The following is a 26,039-nucleotide window of genomic DNA, read 5'->3' on the forward strand; positions in this document are numbered from 1 at the left end:
GTGAGGAGCTGACTGGAATTCTCTGTGTGTGCAAACAGGAAGGAGAGTTGCAATTAGGGCTGAAGAAGAAGCAGGAAGTGGTGAGCATTTCCGCTTTGGCCTTCTGCCATGTTAGACCACCGCCATAACTGTATACCAGGGCAAAAATCTTTCAGTGGGGAAGGAAGAAAATTAGATGGTGACAGGCCATGGCTCCTAACGTGGCCCAGGGACTTGCCTTGTGGTGCTTCCCAAGACAGTAGTTCATCTGCCCAGTACTGACCGCAACACACACTCGATCTGTGGTTCACTGCAAGGAAGCATTTGTTTAATACACACACGTTTCCTGGCGGGAGACTGTCCCTCTGCAGCTCTCAGCCCTTGGCTTTAGTTCCATCTTTTAAGACTCAGGTCTACCAGGAGATAAACTCTGGTGAGCTCCTGATTCCATGCCTCGGGCAGGCGGGTGATGCAGGCCGGCTGAGCGGAATCAAAGCAAGGAGTCCACAAGGTGGGCACTGGTGCTTCAAGCTGAGATGCAGTTCCCAATACCTGGGCTCCTGGGCCAGAGCTGATCTCGTAGGAGGGCTCTGAGTTTTCTGCTTGCAGCTCTTGAGGTTTGGCCTTCTGCTAGAAAGTCTGAGTGAAGTGTGTAGCCTGTGCCCAACAAAGCAGAGATGAGGAGAAATGGCTCCTGGCCCTACACCTGTGCCTCCTCCTGCTGGGCAGGTCCTGCCCCTGAGCTTTGCCTTGCCTGGCTTGTAAACTCCCCCTGTGCTTCTGTTTTAGGGTGGCTTCTTTTACCCAAGTATAGCAGCAAACTTGGGGATACCCTCTGCTCCCTCTTCACCAATAGAGTGGAGAAGCAATGGCATCCTTCTCCTTGAGACTTTAATATAGATTCCCCCCCCCCCCATCCCAGGCTTGTCTGAAGCTCACAATGATCCTCCTGGCTCAGCCTCCTGAATGCTAGGGTTGCAGGCACGCACCACCACCTGGGCTAGTCAATACCTCTTTTTAAGAATCAGCCTCTGTGTGGATCATTAGCTTGCCCCACTTGTGGGCTTGACTCTAGTCAAAGCTCTTGAAGCTGGTGTTCAGTTAATTTCACAGTTTTTAAAATAAGGAGGGAACAAGTTAATGAGATGTAACATTTTATAAAGAGACGGGAGTTATATGTGACTGGGTGTCCAGCAGTGTTACTCACCGCTACGCCTGGATTGGAAGCTCCACGACAGAGTCCTGCTTTTTCCTTACTGGCACTTTAAGAATGGTAGTCAATAGCTCCAAATGAAGGGGAAGAAATTAAATTGCCTGGACAAACTTTTCAAGTTTTATCAGTATTGTTTGGGGTTTAATAAGTGTTGAATAGGTGTCGCACATTCTTTTTTCTAGTAAGAGAATATATTTCTCTAAATAAAACCAGCGGAGCAAATGTACACTGTCCTTGGGTCCACGGGGGTGGTAAACGGGCTTTTCTACTCCAGGAAGAGATGTGTTTTCTTGTTTCCAAGGCTTCAACCTGTTCTTCAGCAAGTCCAAAATGTTCCCTACATTTACTCCTAGGATTCAAGTGATGTGTGACCTGGGAAAGTTCCCCAAATGCTTTAACATCTCAGCTGTAACCTGAGCAGTTTGGACGGTATCAGTGGCTTTGACTTCGGTGGTGGGGGGAGGAGTAGGATTCTCTGTTCAAACAAAGCTTACACAAATCCCCGATAAAGTAAATCATCAAACCGATCCCAGCCGGGTGTTCTCCCCGGCATTTTCCAGTTGCAGACACCTAGCACCTGCTCTTCCTTAAGCTTTTGAATAGCTTGGTTCTTGCAAAGGGCTTTCTTTCCTGAGCTGCTGCTGAGGCCTCCTGAGTGTGCCACACCCCTTGGCCTGTGGCCGCCAACCGATTTAGCTGCAGAGAGGTTCACTGGGGCTTAGAACCCCCGTGGGTTTCTCTGGGAAGTGGCTCAGAGCTTAACTGGGAAACAGAATGTAGCCCCAGGCAGTGCAGACCCAGGCCCTGTGCGTGGTCCTCCTACAAATCGCCTCTTCCATGGTCGCTGGAGGTCTGGGAAGCTGTCCCCTGACTCATGCGTTCTAGGGTTAGTGTCACTGGGGGAGGGAAGCCTGGGCCTTTGTTAGTACCTCACCTGCCTTCGTGAGTTCCTTGCCTCTGCAGGCAGAGCTCTCTTTCCCTGAACAGTGTGTCCTTCCACCGTCACCTTCACTCTGGGGCCCTGTGAACCTCCTGGGTCGTAGGGAGATGGTTCACGCAGGATGCCACCCTCCAAGGCTGGCCTCATACGTTGCCTAGAACTTTGTGAACAAGTTCCGAGGCGCAAGTATCGACGGGGTTGGCGCTCCACCTAGTGGCAACAGACAGTAGTGCATGGGATAAATGCGTTAACTTTTCCTTGAAGGATAAATAAATGAATTAATAGTAAAGAAAGCCGCGTTTGGGCGTCTCCTGTCAGTAAAACTGACTGCTTTTAAGTATGCTTCAGAGAAAAAGTAAACTGGATATGAGTTTTGCTTATTAATGATTCCCAAGAAATGCCACTGTCATTATACTGAACACTCATGATTAAATTTCTCAATGATAAGAATCTCCCCACCAGTCTGTTAACGTTATCACCTACAAAAGAAATCAGGAGAAATGATGCGGCCAGTTAAGAGGACACTCACTGCTGAAAAGCAGCTCAGACTGTCAGACTATATCTTCTGAAACATGGAAGATTGATGTTGTGAAAAATCCAGTCCTAGGCTTAGCATTGTCTTAGCCCGGGAACTTGGTTTCTTATAAAATCTTGCTCTGCTGCTCCTTTTTAGATTTATAACCTTGACAGTCGGCAGCAGGGGAAATCATGAAGCTGTACGCGTTATATTTAGATTCAGTAGACACCCGAGATGTAACTTATGCTGTGGATCTACGGAGTTTTTCAACACACGTTCTAAGGTAGCTAGCATTAAAAAAATGACCTCGGAGGCAATGGTGCTAGCATGGACGGGGCCAACCTGAGGCTGTTTTGCAGCTGTCTTTGTATCAGTTTATCCTTGACAATGGTATCACATTGCTTTGGGTTCTGCTCAATTGTAACTAAAGCCTGCTTTCCATGAGAGTTTCTTGGATGATGGCTTTTTCGAAACATTAAATTCTCCTAAAATATGAGAAGACACAGATCTCACATAAGTCACCATCCCTCGCTAACTCTAGGGGACACTTTACTTTTGAGGGGCTCACAGCGATCACTTTCTAATGGTCTGAAGAGGGAAAGATGAGCAAGCGGGTGGGTTAATATCCAATTAGGAAACGTCTCTATAATTTCCAACAGAAAAGTTTCAAAGGGAAGTTGAGGGCCAGAGTAGGATGAGGAAGGCCGGGAGGTGCAGCTCAGCAGCACAGAGCCTGCCTGCAAGCGCGAGGTCATGAGTTCGATTCCCGAGTTTGATTCCCAGCACACACACACACACACACACACACACACACACACACATGCAGCAGGATGGGTGATCGTGAAGAGAATGTGAGTCTTTACAAAGAGGACCGCCTTCGGGATGGTTTGGGCGCAGCCCAGATGATGGTGGAGAGGCAGACTCGATTCCTATGAAGAAAGAAGAGGTAACAATAAATTTGCAGAGCAGTTTACAAAAGTTAAACTGAACGCTTGACTAGTGACAACATAGCCCTCAATCATGTGCTCACTTAAGTGAAATGAGAATACTGGTATAATTTTAATACCCTGAATTATTTCAAGGAAGCAGCACATATCAGTGGTTGGTTTTACATCGGTGCTTGCTGGCTGAGAATAGGTGTTAGGAATGTGTGGTCTCAGCCCCAAGTTTAAATTCTATTTTGATGCTGAGCAAATTACATAAGATCTCTGTGCCACAGGGTGCAGGTAAAGCAACTGTGACGATCTTTGCGCTCCCTTGAAAGAATGTCATAAGGAAGGCAGGAAGAGTTTCTGCTTACAGCAGCCGTTCTAAAGAAAGAGCACAACTGACTGCTGTGTTACATTTTATTTTATTTCTTTTGTCTTTTTCAGACAGAGTCTGCTATGCAGTTCAGGCTGGTCTTGGACTCACTTGGTAGCCAAGGCTGGCCTCAAATTCACAACAATCCTCCTGTCTCAGCCTCCCGCGTGCTGGGTTTGCGGGCGTGAGCCACGCCACCTGGCTGCTATCACCTTTCTTAAATCCGGCAGATGTGGATAAAGGACCAGGAACTTGCTGTGACCTGGGCTGATGGTGTGAGCGAACATTCTCTCCTGAGCAGTGAGCAGTGGGCTTTGTTTTAACCAAAGGTGGTTAGGTCTGCAGACTCGTTGCATCCTGTCTTTAATCCTTAGTTAGGGATTAACCACATGCACCTTGCTCGGCTAGTACTCTCACGACTCTTACTTTTCCCTGCCAGAGAGCTGTTGCTTAACTTGGTGAACTTCTTCACTAGTTTGTGGTGCTGTGTGTGGCAAGTCTGTAGACTCTAGACTAAGCTTTTAATATTTACTTTTGTGGTAATAGGAATTGAACCCTGGGCCTTTGCCCTGAGCTACACCCTAGCCCTGTTTTATTTTTACTTACGTAATTTATTTTTGGAGATAGCACCTTGCTTTGTAGTTCAGGCCGGCCTTAAACTGACTGTGTAGCCTGGTCGGGCCTTGAACTCACATGATCCTCCTACTGCAGCCTTCCAGGATCCAGGCTAACCTTACTGTGCCTGCCCTCCTTTCTTTTTAGTATTTTTTATTTTTGAGACAAGTTCTTGCTAAATTGTCCAGATTAGACTGGACCTTGCAGTTTTCCTGCCTCAGCCTCTCAGAGTGCTAGGATTACAGGTATGAGCTGCCCCAAGCTTTTAATCTATGTGTGTACCTCGTCTGTTATCCTCTGCCTATCCATCCATTCATCCACCATCCCATTGCTTTCATTTATTTATTAACTTTGTTGTTTATTAACTTTATTTGTTGACAGACTAAATAAATTAATTATGCAAGTAATTTAGAGTAGTGGTTTGCTAAGGTAAACCCTGAGATGCAAAGCTGTTATTGTCTATTTACCCACTGGTATCTTGTGTGTTAATTATACATCTATAAAAGTATGCATGATTATAAGACATTAAGCCTCAGAAATAGAACCTCTCTGAGCCAGGTTCCTAAATAATGATGTGTGTGCAGGAAGAAATGCTAATCCTCTCCCACCCAGGTCTCAGTTCAGGGCCAGAAACCTTGAAATCTATGTTATTCTTTCTGATTGTAACATGGATTTTTGCACACTATAATTGTGAGCTCTGTAGGGAATCAGAGTTGAAGGCGATTGTAGGCTGATGAGTGTGTGCAGAGCCTATTTCTGAAGCTGAGGATATGCCCCGTCTCGGATTCCTTCATGGTGATCTTGAAACTTAACACCTGCAGCCTAAAGGGAGCCAGGTTTACTTTGGCTCAGGTTGCTGCCCACAGTCTGGGGCTCCAAACAGAAGGGAATGGTATGGGGCCTGGCGGAGGAAGAGCTGCTCACTTCATGGAGGCCACGAAGCAGAGAAAGAAGAAAGAGACGGAGAGGAGAGGGAGAGGGAGGGAAAGGGGGAAGGAGGGAGGGAGGAGGAGACTGGGGGAGAGATGTGGAGGTGAAAGCAGGGAGGGGAGAGAGAGAGAGAGAGAGAGAGAGAGAGAGAGAGAGAGAGGAACCAGGAAGGGAGATACACCTGTCCAATCAGGCCCCCATGGACCCATGTCTCCCACCCAGACCCTGCCTCCTAACTGCAAGTCATCGACCATACCCTCACAGTCCAGCTGCCCTCCAGAAGCCCCGTCTGAGTGCAGGAGGCCTGGGGGCATCTAGACATGAACCCTCACCCGCATCAGACTCCCGGCAGAGCACGCAGGCTGAGCTCCCTTGCGGGAAGCTGGTTCTGATTCTCAGAGAAAGGCCGTACGGAGGACTCTTCTTAGTAGGTGATATCAAAGACTGATGTTTCCCAGAGCTCCTCTTCCCAGGAATCTGAAGCTCTGGGTTCTGTGCTCACCCAGCGGGCCAAGCATGCTCCAGGGGCCTCATCCACCCACTGCTCTCAGAGAGGTCCAGCGGTTGCTGATTCCCACCCTCCTGTCCTCCTTCCCTGGTGAGGGTGGCACGTTTTGAACTGGCCATTCTGAGTCAGCCCCGAAGTTCCGTAGAATCTTGGGCACAGAAATGGGTGGGGTCCCCAGGGTCAGGGGCTCTAGACTCCCTGAGAGAATCCATTTCTGCAGCTGGAGGGTGGGTACTGGAGACAACAGGGACCCTCAGAGGAGCTCAGCAAGGCCGCGCTCTGCTCTGCTTCATGTGTGAGTTATTCTGCTTCTAATTTTCCTTTTAGTTACAATTAAATAATCACGTATTTGGAAGCTGCCCTTCCAGTCAGCTGTCCAGTTGACGCAGTTGTAGCGTCTTCCATGGAATCAGCCCTGAAGGGACTATAGAGGGAAGAAGGAAATGTGGGTGTGGAAACTGGCGACAAACCACCTCTTTTGAGGTTCAAGGTGAATTCTGACCAGGATAAATATCACAGTGTTTCGGTAAATGGGTTTGGATTCTAGGGGATGTGATTCTACGGTCTGGGGCCTGTGGCCCCCTCCTTAGCCCCTTCCCTGGTGCAGAGGAGCTGTGTTCTGCTTTTCTCCCTGGACTCACAAAATAGAAACACTCAACACTTGAGGAGAAAAATTGTAATAGAAGAGAGATCCAAGCTGCATGTTATATACCATCCAAAGCAAAAATAGGGACTATATTAAGAGAAGAGAATCTGCTAGCAATGCTAAGCAAGAATTATAAAAAGAACCCAGTGGAAATATCAGATATTAAAATAAGGTAACTGAAATAAAAGACATATATGATAGAAACGGGTAAATAAGCAGAAGAATGAATTGGTAAGTTGGAGACAAACTTAAGAGAATTTTCCTAAAGAAGAGTAGGAAAAGACAAAGAGACATAGAAAGCTAAGGTGTAAGAAGTTACCAACCTCCAGCTAACAGAAGTCTCCAAAGAAAAACCCCAAACAAAACAAACAAATAACCCAGACAAAAGGCAACAGGAAGCATGTGAAAAAGAGATAAAGCTAATTTCCCCAGAATGAAGGAACTTGGGAGGTTTTCATTTAAATGGGCCTGCAGCATACCCCACAGAGAGGAAAAGAAAAACCTGCCCCTAGACATACAGAAAAATAAAACGTTAAGAGCGTCACAAAAAGTCTACAACTCTAGAGAAAAAGCAGTTGTCTTGGAGAGGATTAGGTAGCGGATCCCAGATGGCTTCCTGCCAAGTACAGGGTGTTATTAACGGATAGAGAAGCTCACTTCTAATTTATAGTCTTATATTCTGGCCACATTCAAATGGGAGGATTTTCCCTCAGAAGGTTTGCCATCAAAAGCGACACTGGAACTACTTTGGAGGAACAGCCTCACCTGTAACACAGACACATGATGAAGAGAGGAGCAGAAAGCAGGTCACCTAGGATCTTGGAAACTTGATTAACCTCCTCCTAGTGGCCCCGATCAGGATGCTTGGTTTTGCTTTCCACAAATCAGTCAGAGGAAAATTCTGTCTGCATTGGAATGGAGAGGGGCGGAAATTCATATAAAGTAGCAGACAAAACAAGGATCCCTTGTTACTCTATTAACGACTGGCCCTTTCACTTAATTACCTGGTGTTATTTCTTCTCCCCTTTTGGAGTGCAGACTAGTACAACCACTGTGGAAATCAGTGTGGAGATTTCTCACAAAACAAAGATTGGAGGTCCCATTCAACCCAACTTTTCCCTTCTGGGTATTTTCCCAGAAGAACTGAAAACATCATTCCACAGTGATATATGTGCACCCATGTTTATAGCAGCACAGTATATAATAGCCAGATCTCAGAAACAACCTAAATGCCCATCAACAGGGATGGATAAAAAAGATGTGGTACACTGTTTATACAATGGAGTACTACTCAGCTATAAAGAATGATAAACAGCACTTTTATAGGTAGATGGATGCACCTTGAGAACATGCTCATTAGTGAAATAAATAAGACACACACATGCAAACATTGTATCCTTTCATTAGTGTGACAAGCTGAAAGAACTATTTATGTGTATGTATATGTATATAAAAATAGTTAAGATTTCTCTGAGTTTGCTAAAGAGACAAATTTGTGCTGGTATTGTTCAGACAATTGAAGGCAGATTTTGTGCTTTGGGTGAATGACTTGGAGATGACAAGGCGCAATGTATGTACCATTGTTACTCCCGATTTTGTTGTAGTTTACTTCTTCTCTTCTTCCTTTCCTTCTATCTGTGAATAAAACAGACTTAAAAGTAAATGAAAAGTGAACAAAAGCACCTTCTTGCCCTGGGAGGGAGAGAGGACCGGCTTGGATGTAGGAACCAGGGCCTCAGAGCATTTTGTGTGGAACGTGCTGAGGCGGTTGGGGCCCAGGAACTGAGGCTGAGGGCCGGGCCGGTGACTCCATCCAGGGGGCTGAACACCGCAGGGGCTGAGCTCCGAGCTTGCGCTGCAGCCACTGCCTCTCCCTCCCTGGTCTGGAGCCTTCCCAGCCCTTCCTCCTCCTCCTCCTTTTCTTCCTCAAAACTAATTTGGTGCACTGTCCCCAGTTCTCAGGCTCAGCCCACCCCGACTTCCTGCCTGGTTTCACGGTGCCCCGCGGTCTCCTATCAGCGCCTGCCACTCTACCCCGCAGTGCCACTTAGTGGATGTTTCTCTCGGGGACCCAGGCTGGCCTCTAGCGATTTGGGCTCACAGTGATCCAACCGTCTGCTCTCAGCCGGGGGCTCCCCATGGTTACTCCCCTCTGCTGTCCTCTCTCCGGCCAGGAGGTGACCGCTTTGCAGAGCCAAAGATGTGCTTAACGGTGCTTTCCCTTTATTTGCAAAACTTCCTGTGCTCCTGCTCTGTTTAGGGCAGCAGACCGCAGCACTGTCCCTGCCCCATAGAAGAGCTGGCCACACAGTGCTTAAAAGCTTTGCATCTGATTGGCTGCAAAGCGATACAGAAACACAGGCAGAAAGCTGGAAAACCAAAGAACAGAAGAGCGGCGTGCGTCACAGTTCCATCATTCAAAAGCAGTACAAGTAGCATTTTAATTGATTTCTTTAGGTAAAAAAGCTAACAGACTTCGCTGTTTCAGAGCAGGTTTTGCTGTGTGGTGAAGTGGGAAGGCTAGCTGTACTGCTGTTCCAAATGCTGAAGCCGTGGATGCGCCATTACTGACTAGGTTGACGCGGTGTGTTGTGTAGCTGTGGCTTCTGACAAAGACGACAGATCAGTCCCTCCGGCCTCAGCATCACGGCTCACCGTTACAGCGCGTCTTCTAGGCTGTCAGAGTCTGCCAGGCTGCTTCTGTGTGTGCAGCTTCTTCCTTTATTTCTTACGATGAGCCTAACGTAAGCCTGCTCTTCCTGCACCACGGTCCGCGCTTGGCCGCTCCCTGAGGCTGCACACTCTCGGTGCAGACCCTTTTCACTTAAAAATTAGTTCATAGAAACAGCTTTCCAGGAGGTGGGTGGCACACAGGGGGCAAACGTTAATTTAGAGGCCTCAGCAGGCAGAGTCTCCCAACACCTCCCAGACAAAGGGCCTTTGTCCGCCGGCTGGAGGCCTGGCCCGCTGGCCTGGCCAGTGCAGGTTTCCCTGTGGCTGCCCACACCCTGGGGACAGGCAGGGACCGCAGAGGCCTAGTCCTTGGCTTCTCTCCCTCCGGGAAGGACTGGAGGCACACGGCCCCTCTTGCTGTCATCTGCCCAGGGCACCCTAGAGCCTTTACCCTTGCAGCTGCCAGTTTTAAAGTGAAATTAAAACTTTTTTGGCTCTTAGAATTGGTTGGCTCAGTGAGAGAAAATGGCCCTGGTGTTCACGGAAGTGAACTGGGGCAGTGTAGAAAGGTTTTGATGAAATGTGTCACTCTGATCACCCAGCAAGGTCAGACTGCCTCACGGAGGCTTCAGACTATGTCACGCTGTCCAGAAGGCCAGCCCAGAGGGCAGACAGCAGGCAGGGTGACCCTGGCCGCTTCTCATGAAAGGCCACACCAGAATCAGTGAAAATAATAGCAGCTTTTTTTTTGTTTATGCTGGGGAACTGATAACCACAACACTCCACATCTGCACCCCCTGGAATGCCACTTTCCTACCCAGAAGCTCCTGTGTTTAAACATCTTTTATTAGTATATGTTTATGACACGGTGAATACATTTATCGCTGGAGAATCCGTGCATACACAGCTGGCCTCTCCCTCTCCTGCATCCCCCAGGCCCCTCTCCACAGCCTGCCCTCCTGCTCTGTGTTGAGACCCCAAAATCACATTTCACAGTGGCGCCTCCTCCTCTTTCTCTGCCTCGGCCCAGCTGCCTGGGCAGGACTGGAAGCCAGACCGGAAGCTGAATCGGGCCGGGGCTTTGCACACGCACCTCAGCTTCCCTTCATAGCCCACTCCATCCCCACAGATCAGTGAGCCCCCCAGGTCCCAGTGCACACAGAGCTGCTGTGCATGCAACCTTGTTTGTTTTGTGCTCTTGGAATCTGGCCTGTCCCCTGACCTCTGCCCCGGAACTCTGTCCCGACCACTTCCCAGTCTGACATTCTGGCTCACAACAAGTGCACTGAGGTTCAGCTCACTTCCAACCCCACCAGCTCTCTCCTCTGGGTGGGAGGGAATGAGCGGTGTGGCCCTGAAATACATAGCAAAGTGCAGATTCCGTCGGGGCCCTGGTGTCTGGGAACTCGAGGAGAACGTGTCAGAAGCACAGGCTTCGGGCCCCAAAGACCTGGGTGCGAGTCCTCCCTCTACTGGCTATGCTGTCTTGCTTCAAGCAGGTGACTCTCCCACTCTGGGCCTCGGTTTCCTACGCTCGGAATAGGGCTGGTCACAGTGCGTATCTCGCAGAACACTGCAAAGATTATGTGGGGTGTACGATGGGAAAGCACCGGGCCTCCAGGTGCAGGGAAGCCCTCTGCGTGCTGGAGTTTAACCCAGAACTGGAGCCCCAGGTGGTCAGCAGACCCCTCCACATTGTGGGCGGCAGGGTTCAACTCACATACTGTGTAAATAAAGATTCCACTAGGAACTATATAGGAGTGAAACTGTAAAGAAATCAGCATTTTAGGGGCTGGGGATTTAGTTCAGCGGCATAAGCGCTTGCCTTGCAAGCAGGTGGTCGTGAGCTCGATTCGGGGGTACAGATAAAAAAAAAAAGAAATCAGCATTTTGATGATTTTCTCAACCTTATGTATTTTTTCTTACATAAGGATCACATTCCTCGTTGGGAGTTGGTACATACACCTAGTGCATCGCACTTCTTTTTAGGATCTTTCCCCTCCCCTCCCCTCCCCTGTCTTCCCCTCCCCTCCTCTCCCTTTCTCTCGCTTCCCCTTTCTTTCCCTCTCTTCCCTCCATCTCTGCCCCGCTTCCCCCTGAGGGCTGAGCCGGGCATGGTGGCGCATACCTGTAATTCTAGCACTTCGCAGGCTGAGGCAGGAGGATCGCTGTGCGTTTGAGGCCAACCTGGGCTACAAAGTGAGTTCAAGACCAACCTGAATGGCATAGTGAGACCCTGTCTCAAAAACCAAACCAAACCAAAACAAAGAAACAGACAAAGAAACAGACAAACCCCAGCCCTGAGGGCTGGTTTGGAGGAAGGCTGGGTTTCGGCTAGGGTTTTCACTCCTGCGCCCAGACCTGCGGCTCCTGCGCCCTGAGCCCGGCAGAGGGCGCTGCGCCCACGCGCGTCCCCAGCTCCCCAGCGCCGGCCGGGAAGTGGGGCCGTGGCACCCAGGCCGGGCGGACGCGAATGGTGACACGTGGCCGAGGTCGGAAGCCGTGAGGTCTGGCGTCAGCGCCCGGTGGAAAACAAAGTGCTTCTGCTGGGCAGGCCGGGTGCGTACGTCTGCCCACCAGGGGTGCCGGGCATTTCCAGGCAGCATGAGTTCATGCGAAATCGCCCGACTGTGTGTGACTCAGATCCGATCTGTCAGCTGGAGTCCGATTGCACCTCTTCTCACTTTGGGCCGTGATTTGGACTTTTCCGGTCATCAATCGTTTCTGTGCTGGCTGAGGACTTTTGAGTGTTTCATGAGCTGGGGCGCTGGGCGAGGGGGGGGGGGACTGACTTAGGACAGATGCGAGGTGGCTTTATGTGTGTGCTGTCCCCACCCTCAGGGGTTCCCTCCAGGGGATGCCCAGAGCTGCAGGTAGCACTGTGCCCCGTAAGTCTTGGGACTGGTATGTGCCTATGCCGTGCTGCTGCTCTATCTCCAGACAGCGACCTCAAGGCCAGCATGGGTTTCTGTTTCTTCTCCACAACTGCATTCATAGAAGATTCTTTTCTTTCCTTTCTTTGAGACAGGGTCTCACTGGGTACTTCAGGTGGGCCTTGAATTCTCTATGTAGCCCAGGCTGGCCTTAAACTCCAGGCCACCCTCCTCCGAAGCCTCCTGAGTGCTGAAGGAAGTGGATCTTAGCAACCTCAGCATGTGAATTCTTTTCCCTTTCCTTATTAAGTGGAGGACCTTTAGCTTACTGCTTAAAAGAAACACCTCCTAGCTGCTCTTTGGCTTGTGCTTTTGGCTTGTTATTAAATAAGATAAGGGCTACTGGGACACAAGCCCTGCACACAGTGAGGCCATCCTAGTAAGCATAACGGCTTCTCAGTGACAACTGGCTGAGTGGTATATACAGTGTGGATACGCTGGACAGAGGGATGCTGCCTGCTCCAGGCCAGACAGCAGAGACAGGGTGAGGTTTCATCACAGCACTGTGAATAGTGTGCAGTTTAGAACTTAGGAATGGTCTAATTCTGGAATTTCCATTCAATGTTTGGGAATATTGTTGACCAGGAGGCTAACTGAAACCACAGAAATCAAAACTGCGGATAAGGGGGCAACTCCTGTGTACTGTTTATGTTTTCAAAAGAAATCTGTGTAGAAATCTAAGAGAAGCATGCCAAACTTTTTTTTTTTTTCCTGGCAGGAAGCCCTGGAGGGGATTTTTCATGGGGGCTGGGATACCTGGACCAGGCATGGGAGCAGGGGTGCAGGTGACTTGTGAGGGGAGCAGCTCCTCTCTTCCTCACCCCTCCTGCTTCCTCCCTGTCCCCTTCTCCTTTCTTCCTTCTCCTCCTCTTCCTCCTCTCTATCCTCTTCCCTTGCTTTTCTCCTGCTTCTAACCTTTTGAAAAATCTTATGAACTGAGTCAATGACAGCAGTTCTGGGTCATCTGTTTTTGAGATTTTGGCTGAATTGGACACTGGGTGACAGAGACAAGGTGCACTTAGAAACTAGAGAAAACCAGCAGAACTGGGAGGGTTGGAGAGGGTGTGAGCAACTGAACTGGAGAAGCCCAGGTAATAACACCCCGGAGAGCAAGTGAACCGGAGGAGACTGGGTAATAACACCCTGGGTTCACACTGGGAGAACCCCTGAAGAGCAGTGTCCTGGGGGTGGGGGAGAAATGTCATCTTCAGGGGCAGCAGCGGGCCTGAGCCTGCCTGGGTCCTGTGAGGGTGACTCTTGCCACTTGTCCCTCTAGTGCCCTGCTCTAGACGTGCCTCTATGCATATTGAAGGGGAATCCGTCCTTTGAAGTCCCCCACACCCATGGCTAGTTCAGGCTAACTGGGCCCCTTGGAATTTTTCTACTGATTTTAATCCTCTTGCTCAGTTTGTGAAATCCCAAATGTCTGTCTCTCAAAAGTTTTCCACTAGAAATCTTTATGCCAGGATGTATTTTGTGTGTGTATGTGTGTCTGTTGATTTAGGTACTTTCTTTTTTGACCTTTAAGGTTTTTACAGAGGGAAAAGTGTTGGTGACAGGATAACGCACAAGGCATCTGGCCTGTGGCCTCTGTTGGGCTTTCTGGTTGTCTTGCTGAGCTTGTGCCTAAGTGGAACCAGAAGAGGGCGGCGGGGCGGGGGGGGGGGTGTTAGTGAGCCACTGGGCACTTCTGAGATGCAAAGACATGAACATCTCAGGTGGGCAGGTGAGCTGGCAAACACACAGGCGAGCCAGCAAACAAACAAAATCCCAAACATTTGTCCAGCCAAGTCTAGGAGACGTAGCTCTGTCCCACTGGACTCTGCCCCACCCCATGACACACAGGAAATGTGGTGGTCTGACATGTGCTTGGTCCTCGTGGATGAGTGCAGTGTCATGAATAATGTTTGGCTTGTGACATAAATCCTACCCCTTTCTCCCTCACTCAGAGGAGTATGCGGAGGCTGAGAAGAATGAAAGCACTCGTGTGTGTGTGTGTGTGTGTGTGTGTGTGTCTTGTGTGACAGAGAAGACAGGTGCTGAAACTTTGCCCAGTGATAGGTTATGATCGCTCCAGGGCATCGGGGCAGTGGGGAACAGTAAGACTTGGAAAGAAAATCACTAGAGTCAGCACACATAGACTCCCACATGTAGGCTGTCACTTTTTAGTATCTGCTCTGTGCCGAATGGCTAGGGCAGAGTCTATCGTGGTGGAGATACTGATACTGAAACCCCCAGAGGGCTTGAGTGGATTCCCAGAGACCATTCATGTCAGAAATGTGACTAAGGTTTTCAAGTCCCAATCCTGTCTTTGAAAATCTGCCTCTCAGCCCTTTGCAGCCACTGGCAAAGACCAGGTTCGGGTCTGAAAAGCGCTTCATTCTCTTTTCAGAGTAACCGAGGTCAGGTGCCTGACTCCTACAAGTCAAGATGCTCTTGGGTGAAGGTCCTAACCCTGGGTGATGCGGTCTGATGAAGTCTACACCCCTGAAGTAAGCAGACGAGAGGCTGCTAGGATGTTGCACTGTCCTCTCTACTTTGAGAGGAGCACAGTGTCAGTCGGACTTTTATCACGTACCTCTCGTCCCTTCTGTGGACTGTTTGCATAATGGAAACTTCCTGTCTGTATCTTCAGCATCTGATTGTCCACTGTTGCTCAAGTGCATGTGGCCATGCTTCACTGACTCATATCTGATGCCTCTGATAGAACCAGTGACTGTGGAATGGAAAGAAGACGGCATGGAAAGCCCAGCGAGTGTCCCACGGGCCTGCCCTGCGGCTTTCTGCTGATTCTTCAGGACAAGTTGCAAGAAGTTTAATTTTCAGAACGAGCAGTTCTGTTCACTTTCCTTATTTGTGCTGCATTGGAAAAAGGACACAGTGTGTGATAAAGCAGAAGGGCACGGGGTGTGGCCAGTGTCCTAGGCCAGCGCTGGCAAACCCACGGCACCTGTGCTTAGCCGGCTGCTTGTCACTGCTGGGAGCTCTGAGAGTTTTGCCATCACTGGGCCATTCTTTGCAAGGGCCCATCAGCCCCACATCTGCGGCCAGCCAAGGCCTGGCGGTGAAACAGCTGAGTCACAACTTTGCTGCTCCTCTACAATTACAAGGTTATCACTTCATCTGACACAGAAGGGGTGTGGGGTGGAGACAAAACACACGTCAGGAAGAAGCGCAGAAGCGCATGGAAAACAGAAAGCTGCTTTCCCAAAACTGTAGCTTAAGTTATAAAACCCAGAGCAATCGTCTCCCCTTTCCACCCCCTACTCAATGGGAGATGAAAACACAAAGTAAATGGCACCATAAATTTCTCGGCCTAGCAACGCATCTTGTAGTTACTGTGCCTCGAGTTCTCGGCAGCTGTGACCGCTCCTGCACGGTGCCGGCTGCCGTATTCCTTCCCTTCTCCCGCTTTGCTGGCGATCTCGCTGTCTCTCAGCACCTTATTCTGAATCACCTTCACTAGGAAGTGTGTTTGCCCCCTGTCTTGTCCTTTAGGGTATTAAAAAGAAGATTGTTGTTCTTAGGCCCTTCCCTGGATATGCCAGCTGTCTGCATGGAGACCCAGCTGACTCCGATTTCTTCCGGGGCAGAGGTAATACCTTGGGATGCATTTTTATCCACCTGCTTCTTCCTTCGCATGGGCCAGCTGCAGTATCAGCAACACCCAGTGTCATCTCTAGCCACTGCCAGCCTTATCTCCTCCCAGCTAAGCTAAGCACAAGCCCCCTTCCTTCACCCCATGTGAACGCCACCCCCCCAATAGCCAGGGCATGCACACTAATTAAATTTTATATTCCACCTCTACCCAAACATGACCTTGCCGAAGTCTCTCCCATTAGATGACAAATCCTGGTGTTTCTATTGCACGGTTGCTATTTGCCACATGCTTCCTGGATGGGTTTCCAGGTAACCTTAATGGTTGTGTGCTTCTAGGGAAGGAGGGGGAGAAAATAACTCACCTCTTCAGTAAGTGGTTTTAAAAATATAACAGCATTTAAAAGCTTTTAAAGAGCATTTCTTTCCTTCCGGCTGCTCCGGCCCTGTTTGTTTTGTGACAGGCGCACCTGTGGTGCTTGTGAGTTTGGCAGCCTCTGGCTAGGGCAGCAGGCAGTTTGAAAGGACAGAGGATTGATTTTTGTCTTTGTAGGGCTTTCCATGAGGGGTGTGGGAGAGGAATTGCTTGGGGAAGTGCTGGTCAGGGAGGGGTACTTCTCCATATGCTCTTCCTTCATGGGTAAGGCTAAGCAGCGTCTGACTCAGCCTGCGGAGCTGTTTGTCCTGGAAGTCCCAAGGAGGTGGCGGAGAGCGGGAAAGCAAGGGTTTGGGGCTCCCACAGCTTTTCTGCCCACTTTCATTTCTCCTAAACTTGCTGGGGAAGTGCACCCAAATTGCTCCTGTGTTTCGATTTGATGTGGCTGCAGAGGGACCGGGCACAGCTGGATTCCATGCTTCAGACTAAGCCTGACCGTCCCATTGGAAACTGGAAGGTTTCGCCTCTTCCAGGGCTTAGGGTTTACTTTCCCCGCAGCATTGAGCAAGGACCTCATGTTTACAGAGATCCCAGGTGTACTGGTTTCTTCCTGTCAGAGCAGAGAGAGGAGGAAGAGGGTCAGGGTGTGGAGGAGATTTCACAACTGTCTTGGGGACATATTGGTGGAGTCGTGAAAATATACTTTAAAAATACTCACAATAAGCCAAATCATTATATCTTCTGTGTATAGTTTTATTTTTTCCAAAGCTATTCGTAGCACCATAAAAAAAAATCCTGTATACTAAATGCTCTCTGAGAAATGTTACTTCTTGTTTATTTCTGGTAAATTTGGTAAGTTTTTGAGTGCTGTTGTGATGCCTTTAGAAGACACACGTGCATAGCTGAAAGGTTTTTGAAATCAAGTGTTTGTATAGTATCAGATGCTACCTACCAGCTCCTGAGTCCCCTCAGGTTTCCCATTTATCTAGTGTTGCCAAGAGCAGAAACATCCCATCGTATACACACAGCAACCGTGCCCACACTCCAGATATCACCCACAGGCTCTTCTGTTACATCTCCTAGGTCCTCAAACAAATACATCAAAGCCCATTTATATAGTGGGCCTCTGGGAGACTTAAATAATTAAAGTGTGCACATATGTCTTTTAGAAGACATGAGAGGCTGGGGCTATACAAGTTTTTACATACGTGTAGAGAGTAACCTATCGACTTGGTGTCCGTTAGCTCTATAAAATGAAGATTCCAATCTTCCACCAAGTGGAGGAATGAAGGCTCAGCTTTAAAGACTCTAAAAGTCCTAGGTTTCAAAGTTTCTTTAATGAATTGGAGTCCTTCAGGGGTGGAACCACAGGATCTAAGCTGTTCATGTTAAGGCAGCTCAAGTCTTGGTGAGCCCCAGATTTCCAGCAGGATTTAACTCTCTGAGTCACATCAACTTTGGATGCAAGTTTCACTGGGAAGCAGGAAGGAACGAATTTGGAGGATTCTGGAAAGCAGCGCCCCAAAAGGCCTTTAGAGTCTCCCCAAATCAAAACTACCTGGATTCGTGTTCTGCTACCCTACCCCACGTAATTTAAAATAAAGACTATTTGAAGCCACAAGATAAATATGGAAAATAGTTTCCGTGATAACTACCAAGTTGATTAAAATATGTGCAGGTTTTCCTTTTTCACTTCTGCCACCCGAAACATGTGCTCAGCCCCTTGCTGGTTACCTTAGCGTATCTAACAAGACAACGTGAGGGCTGCTAGGGAGGTGGCTGTCTGAGAGAATGCAGGTGGCCGCTGTGGATAGCAGGTGGCGAGCCTCTCCAGCTAAGGGTCAGAGGGAAGGGACAGCCCCAGCAAGAGTTTCAGAGTGGATGGGTTTCAAGATGTACAGAACAGTTCCTTTTCAGTGCTGAGGGCTGGGCGACTTGCACGCTGCTCTTCTTCTCAAAGGCTGAAGGCAGACATATTCCACTCAGTAGGAAAACAACCCAGGAGCTAAGTAGGATGAGGAGGCAGACAAGGGTGTCTCATCATCCTTCGCAGTTGAGGAGAGGCCAAGCCAAACCCTCAAAGGTCAGCCAGCTAGGACTTCATCAGACTAGGAGGAGAAGGGAGTTTCAAAGGGCCTTTTGTGGAACACACACAGCTCCGACCCCTGAGATTCAAATCAGGATCTGGAAACTTGTATAGCAACCGCCCGCAAGCACGATGCTTAGAGACCAGCAGGGACCTTCACGCTCCACTTCTCTCCCGTGCTCTTCTTTTTATGAGCACTGAGGTCTCCCTTCTGGTGGGAAAGAGGTCATCAAAACAACAACAAGAAACCAAACTAATTGGAAAGTAACGCAGAATAATCAAAAACTGAAATTATCTACCTATTTGTAGACCCGAAGGAAAAATGTCAGATAATAGTTTTTTGGTTGCATGCTAGTCAACAAACTACATAGGAAATAGTTTTTGAATCTAAGACATCTTTGTTTGTATCATAAATTCATACTGCCTAGTGGTATGGGGAATGTGTTAAAATATATGTATATATTTAGGCATGGGCTTCTAACAGAAGGTCGCTTAGATAGAGGTTAGACAGAGCTAGCTCTTTTCTCTCATATGTATGTGTATGTCTTGACATCCACATATATTACACAATATAATATATCTATGTATATATGTCTCAACATATACACCAAAACTATGAGTAGATTAGCCAGAAACTTGCTAAATTTCAAACATATTTTAAAGTAGATTCTCACTTGGGCTTGAACTCCTGTTTCTTTTGCTAGATCTTACCTTCCTTGCACATTGTAATTTCATTCCTTTCTATCTTCTGGATTATAAATTCCCTTTCGCTTGCTGGCTCTTGCTCTTGCTCTCTGTCTCACAGGAAATCTGTGCTTACTGTTTTGCTCCCGGGTCTCATCGAGTTTTCAGTCAGCACACAGTCCCTGTTTGTTTTCTGTCCTTGGTTTTGCTCGCCCAGCAACTTTCAGGGCTCCGGGCTCTTTGGTCTTGGTGTTTGAAGAGAAGACCACACCCGAGAGCAGAACCTTCCCTGGCTCGAGTCCCAATCTCTAGTTTGTGGTCTTTGGCTGGTCCTTTAGGTCCTCTGAGATCCAACTTTTGTGAGTGTTTACCTCACAGAGTTATTGGGGACATCAAACAAAATATAGACTACCTGGTACCACTCAGATACAAATTACACATTACTGTTAATAAAGTTTCTATTTTATACTAAGACAAAGGAACACCAGTAGTCACTCGCTTGGTATGTTTTATTTTTTATTCTTATTTAATTCACACGCTCCCTTCTTCTATTTCTGTCCATGGTCTTCAGATTTTATACATCTGAAATGATGCTGTCATTATCGAGTCATTACTGAGTCAGCTACTGAGAACATGACTCAGCTGAACCTCAGGAAAAATCATTGCAAGGCCAGCAGGAAGTGACATTATGGAGTCCACATCCGTGGAGGACTGAGAACTTTCCTTCACTGTAAAGTTCTTAATGAAACCCTAAGTCAAACTAGAACTTCTAGGACAAAGAATCAGGGGGACTCGTTGGACCATAAGGAAAGTCTGAGGGATTTACAAAAACTTCACAGGGCAGTTTTGAACCTGCAGGCCTGTACCCTCTAATCGTTCTGGAAGACAAGAATATCATCCTGCCAGCAGCTGGATGAAGCAGGCCCAGCCCACGGTTATGCAATGGCTTGCCTTGCAGTTCTGACAGCTTGCTGACAACAGGTTTTCTCTCCACCCTTTCATTGAAGTATTCTGGTCCAGGATAGTTGAAACTGTCTAGAAGCCTGGGCTCAATTAAATTCCTTAAGCATTGGTCATTATCACCTCGGATGTTCCTATTGTGACTGATATATTTATAAACCAGCAATTCAAGTTCATCTCTGAAACCTATTACAGGGAGTCTTAGTCTTTGGTTTGAACTGTGGTTTCATAGAAGCACTTGGCCTCATCTCACCAAAAACAAAATAGTCAGGATACCAAGGACTGATTATACGAAGAATAATTATCAGACACATTTTTAAAAACATGAAATAAGTGATATTTCACATAGGTGCTTTATTCTTTTGGTGGTTGTGGTGGTGCTGGGGGTTGAACTCAGGGCCTTTGTGCTGAGCCATATCCCCAGCCCTTTTTAATTATTATTTTGAAATAGGGTTTCACTAAATCAATAAGTTGCCCAGCCAGGGCTTGAATTTGCAATTCACCTGCCTCAGCCTCCCACAGTGCTGGGATTATAGGTGTAATGTACCACACCCAGTTAAAATACCTCTTTATTAATATGGTAAATTACTGGAAGGTTTAATAAATATTTTTTTGTACTTTCAAAATAGTCATAAATTTACATTCTGTAATGTCTAAGTTATTGGCAACAACTACTGACTGATAAAGTCACAGGTCACCATTTCCTGATTGAATGAAATGCTAAGTTTCCGTTAAGGCTGGTGAAAATAAATAGATCTTCTCCCCATCTGAACTGGTAGAACTGCCATGCTCTGAAACCCATGCAGGAGGGCATCGCATTTCTCTACCAGGTAGAGAGGGCGTGCCAGGCCCCGAGCTAAGTGCCGTTGCTGAGGTGGCTCCTTTGGTGCTGGCCCAAAGCACAACCTCAGGGATTCAGGACAGCATCACCTGTGCCTTGGTGACCCTATTTCACCTGCCCAGCATCCACAGCTCAGCCCCACGTGGCAGGCTCCTGTCCTGCCGCTTTAGCAGCAAGAAGTGGTGAGAGTGGGACCTAGGGTCAGCGTATGCGGTCCTCGCTCTGTGTTTTTGCGAAGGTGACCTTGTAGCTTACAACAGGCAGTCAAGGTTTGGGAAGACTTGTCACAGTAAGCACTCAGTTACAGGTTGGCAGAGGCCCATGTCCCGATGGGACACAAGAGGGAGAGTGAGAAGAAGTGAGAAACGTCTGGGCTCCTGCACGAGAGCCAAGGTGGGGCAAAATTTGGCAGAGTTTCATCCCCAGCCCTGGACCTCGGCAGCCACAGGTGTGGTCCGGTGAAGATGCTGGCAGCCACTTTGTCAGCACTGCCCCGAGACACCACATGATAGAACTAAACATAAAATCAATCAGTCTCTCCATCTGTCTGTCTGTCTATCTGTCTGTCTTCCTCCTTCCCTACCTATCCACTGCTTGAGGGAACTAGTTTTATGTAAAGTTCTAAAAAGAGGCAAAGGGACCGAGGATATAGCTTGGCAGCATAATCACCTGCCTGGCAGGTGCAAGGTCCTGAGTTTGATTCCTAGTAACAAAACAAAACAAAACAAAACAAAACAAAACAAAACAAAACAAAACAAAACAGCAAAGGATGGACTGATTTGCAAAACTAGGCAACCACTACATACAATTTATCCAAGAAAACAAAGGAATTCAGTAGACCTTAGAAAAGTGCTTTAACATTTCTGGTGCCATAGTTTTTAATGTAGGTGAAATTTTTTAATAGCTGTGGCTATCAATGTTTTTTATTTTAGTGTGCCTATCTTTCGCAGTGAATCTTAGTGGCATTGGCCACGTTTTATATCCATGTGTGTGTATAAATTTAGAATATGTACTGGGTATTATGTACATACATATTATATATGTATATACATATATTATGTATATACAGTTTGTTTTATAAATCCTCAAACCTGTCCACAGCGGCCATACACACAAAGCTAGATGACCAAGAATTCCTTTGAGAACATGAAGAATGGTCAGCCAAAGCCACGATGTGACATCGGAGGGCTCGTGCTTCCTCTCTTGTCTGTCACTGAGTCATATGCCGGGTATTTCCAGTTAAATGTCCCAGGGAGCTGCACATGCTTTGAGGATTGAGTCAAAAGGAGATGAGAGAACTGCTATGAATAGAAAAGAGAGAACGCAAGTTGGTGGTGGGTTTAGGAAATGTGGAAATGAGATTCTATCCAGAGAACAGCAAGTTGACTTTTGAAAATCACTCTTCCCTGAACTGGTGAAGAGCGAGTGGTCTGGCGTGAACATGGAAGGGGCTTCTGGGAAGTGGATTTGGTTGGCTTCAAGTTCTTTCTCCTGGAACAGAGGACGCTGCAGGAGCCACAGTGGCTTCCAGGTTGGGCTGCTGCTCCCAGGTGGCTCTGTTCAAAGCCATGTGCTTCCTGCAGTGACTCTCCCCTCCATGTCCTCACCGTCTGCTTCCGAGCAGCAGGCTCGTCTTGTTAGTTCTCTACGCAGTGGTTGCTCCCTTTAGTGGAAACTCGCCTGTCATCCTCTGCCCTCAGGTGTGCTGGCGTTGAATCTGGCTGTCCGCTTCCACGGAAGGTTGATGGTTAAAGGCCCAGCCATCTGTCTACCCAGAGATGTGGTTTTGGAAACATTCTGGGTTCTTTGCTCTCCTGAAGAACCTGACCTCGGCTTTACTTTATAGAAGTTGTTTCCTTCCTGGAACATTTAGAAAACCACTGTACACAGTGTTCTGGGAGTTATGGGAGGATTAAGGATGACCTTTAGCTGAGAAGGGAGGCAGCACAACTACAAAAGATTCTGACCTATTTTCTTTTCATATGTATCATGTTGCACCTGTATGGAGAACGCTGGCGAGGCCTCAAGGCCAGCCTCAAGGAGACCCTAAGTATTCTCAGAGAACTGGCTTCAAACTGTAGAAAATTTCTCTAATGACACCCAGGGCAAAACACACTTATAATCTTCTAAAAGTGTCTCCCATTTAATGGGGGGTGGTGTGGTGGGATTTCTTTTCAAAGGAAGAAGGTAAGTTGCAAATGGTGTTAATACTATTACCTCAGACTGGGGGTCACTTGATATCTTGAGAGCACTTTTACAATTTTCCCGCTTGATTTTTCAGACAGAACATTGAGAGCAATGATAGAGCTGAGTTTTCATTATATAAAAGATACAATTAACAAAGGAGCAAACGCGTGCTTTGAAATTTGTCACGTGTTAGTTAATGAAACAGGTGTGGTCAAAGGGATGAATCGTGCTAGATATATGAACTTTACTCCGAAGGAAAACACGGATTCGTAAAACACCTACTGGAACTCAGGCATTGTGGAAGAATCTTAACATACAGGATTCCACTTGATCCTTACAACAGGTTGGTGATGTTCGGAACTTTATAAAGAAAAAAGGCAAATATTCAGGGATAAATGGTGTCACGGAGGGCAGAGGGTGTCCTGTGTGTGTCTGGTGTCTAAATAGCCCCAAAGCCCACTGTTTTGCCATTATACCCTCCTACCTCAGGCTACCTTGGATGAATGTTACCAATCATTTCTTTTCTTTTACCATCCCTTCAACTGACTGTGATTTCCCTCTTCTCTAACTCTCCATAGCTCCATTCTTCACCCATCACCGTCATCATCATCGCCATAATAAGGACAGTCACTCGCTGGTCCCAGTCAGAGCATCTTAATGTAGTTACTTAGAGACTTCTCTTCTTGCTAAGGTTGAAAGTGGGTCTTATTCATTTTTATATGTTTAACTGCATTTTGCATACTGTCCTGCATCTATTATCTCCTGACTACCTGTTTCTGAATGAATCTCAGTGAAGTGAAATGCTCATAATCCGAGTCCATAAACAAGATGGTTAGAAATCTTCCTATTCTAACTAAAAGATGGTATTACTCATTGCCATGAAACCTACCAAAAATGACTTTTTAATTTTTTTAATATGGTACTGGAGATTGAACCTTGGGCCTTCACACCGAACTACATTCTCGGCCCCTTAAATTTTTCTTTTTAATTTTCAGACAGTTTCACTCAATCACTGAGTTGCCCAAACTGGGCTCAAATATGTGATTATCCTGCCTCAGCCTTCCAGAGTCCTGTGATTACAGGTGTGTGTCAATATGTCTGGCTCAAAATGGCTTTCTAACTGTACAAAGTCCATTTATGGGCAGACTCTCAAATCATATAGTGAGGCAAATACAGTGAAACTGAACCAAATCAAGAAAAATTATAGAGATTTCAAACATACATTCTCAATTCCAGTTTGGGAGTGGATTTTCCTGCAAGTGATAGAAGGGACTCTTGGTGCTACTCTTTGAACAAGGACTGAAGTTATGGATAGGACCCAGGAAACAGGCAGAGCATCCCTCGGGCAGTGCACTCTGTAGAGAGAGAGGATAATTAGACAGCTAGAAGGAAGATCCTGGGCAAGATGTCTAGAATTCCTGCTTAGGAGAAGGTGGAGGGGACAGGAAACATGAAGAAGGAGTCGTAGCAACCAACTTCACACTGGCGGAGCAGATTCAGGAGAAAGCAGTTTCTAACAAATAACCAAAGAAAATGTGAAAGTGCTGGAAGTTGCCACCATGGTCTTCACGACTGCTCTCCTGCTGGACAAACCACTCATCCGAGAGGTCAGGGAAAGAGGCAGACACGGCCCTTGTGAGTAAGCAGACCCTGCCTGAAGCCTGCGGTAAACCTTGCTCACCCCCAGCTCCTCTCTATAATTAGTAAAGCAGAAGAGAACTTCATTTCCTTTAGAGCAGAGTGTGTGCTTTTTACTTGAACTTTGACATACTGACAACACCAAAAGTAAATAAAGACAAAATCCAAAAGCAGACAGAGGGAAGAAAATGTATAGTCAAAGGCGGGTGAAGAATATATTCAAGAAGATTTTTCCAGCCAACCAAGAAGTTTTATATTATCTACAGTCTCAAAACAAATTTTAAAAAATGTACAATTATTTGTGATGAATTTTAAAAATGTGATATAGGAGGTCAAAGAAAGATAGGGAAAAGAGCATGAGGTGAGCTAAAAGCAATGAGAGAAAGATAAGGAAGAAACTATCCGAGAAATGCAAATCGCATCAGAGCCAGATAGTTTTGAAAATACACTCAGTGACAGAAGCCAGACTAGAGAGAATAAAATAGCATTTAAATTGGCAGGGAAACCAAATAGTATTAAGCTGGGAGGAGATGACAGCTATTAAAGACTGTCCTCAGCCAGCCAGCACATGGGTTAGTGGTGTCCCTGAATTAGACAAAACAGCAAATGAAGCAGGAAAAAATGTCCCAAGTAAAGTTAGAGAAAATGCCACTGAAGTAAAGGATGCTGCAACTGTGTAGATGAAGAGAGAATTCAGGTGGGAAAACATGGTCAAGGCAATTGCCATGAGACACAAAGTAAGTCAAACCACTGAACCGTGAGGCCAGGGGAAGCATTCCATGTACATTTAATAGAAAAGGCCAGTTTCCTATAAGGTCAAAAAGAGCAGGCTGACCTCAGGTGTTTCAACTGAAATATTCGACTAGAAAAGAAGGGGAGAATGAACTCTAGTTAACCAAAAGATGAATCATAACAAAAGAAGAATCTAAAGTCAAAGGCAAAGGTCAAGACTTGAATCTGCCTAAATATATGGCTACACCACAGGCATGCAAAATCGTGGTCAAAGAACAGAATGCTGACAGGGAAGTAGCGAGAAAGGAACTCAACTACGTTGTTGGTGGGAATGTAAACCAGTACAACCTCTATGGAAACCTGTGGAGATTCCTCAAAAACCTAAAACTAGAAATTCCATTTGATCCATCTATTCCCCTTGTAGGTATTTTCCCAAAAGAGTTAAAACCATAATACGGGAGTACATGCATAGCCATGTTTACAACAACACAATTCATAACAACTAGATCTTGGGAACAACATACATGTCCATCAGTGGGTAACGGATAAGGAAATGATTGTATTTACATACAAAGGAGTACTCCACTGCCACAAAGAAAGATAAACTTGAGGTGTGCATAGATAAATGAATGCAATTGAGGACATAATGTTACATGAAATAACCCAGATACACAAGCTCAAA

The 26,039-nt window shown here is 47.0% G+C and overlaps 1 long non-coding RNA gene across 1 annotated transcript; it reads left to right on the forward strand.

Moving 5' to 3' along the window:
• The first annotated feature begins 11,605 nt into the window (after window positions 1-11,605).
• Window positions 11,606-17,050, forward strand: LOC106025720 (uncharacterized). The gene is made up of 2 exons (XR_001199293.3): window positions 11,606-11,882; window positions 14,649-17,050. It is a non-coding gene; the product is annotated as an uncharacterized LOC106025720 (long non-coding RNA).
• Window positions 17,051-26,039: the final 8,989 nt, after the last annotated feature.

The sequence above is a fragment of the Cavia porcellus genome, unplaced genomic scaffold, assembly GCF_034190915.1.
Source record: "Cavia porcellus strain 051 isolate PalLab524CR breed Dunkin Hartley unplaced genomic scaffold, mCavPor4.1 scaffold_2, whole genome shotgun sequence".
NCBI classification, from domain to species: domain Eukaryota; kingdom Metazoa; phylum Chordata; class Mammalia; order Rodentia; family Caviidae; genus Cavia; species Cavia porcellus.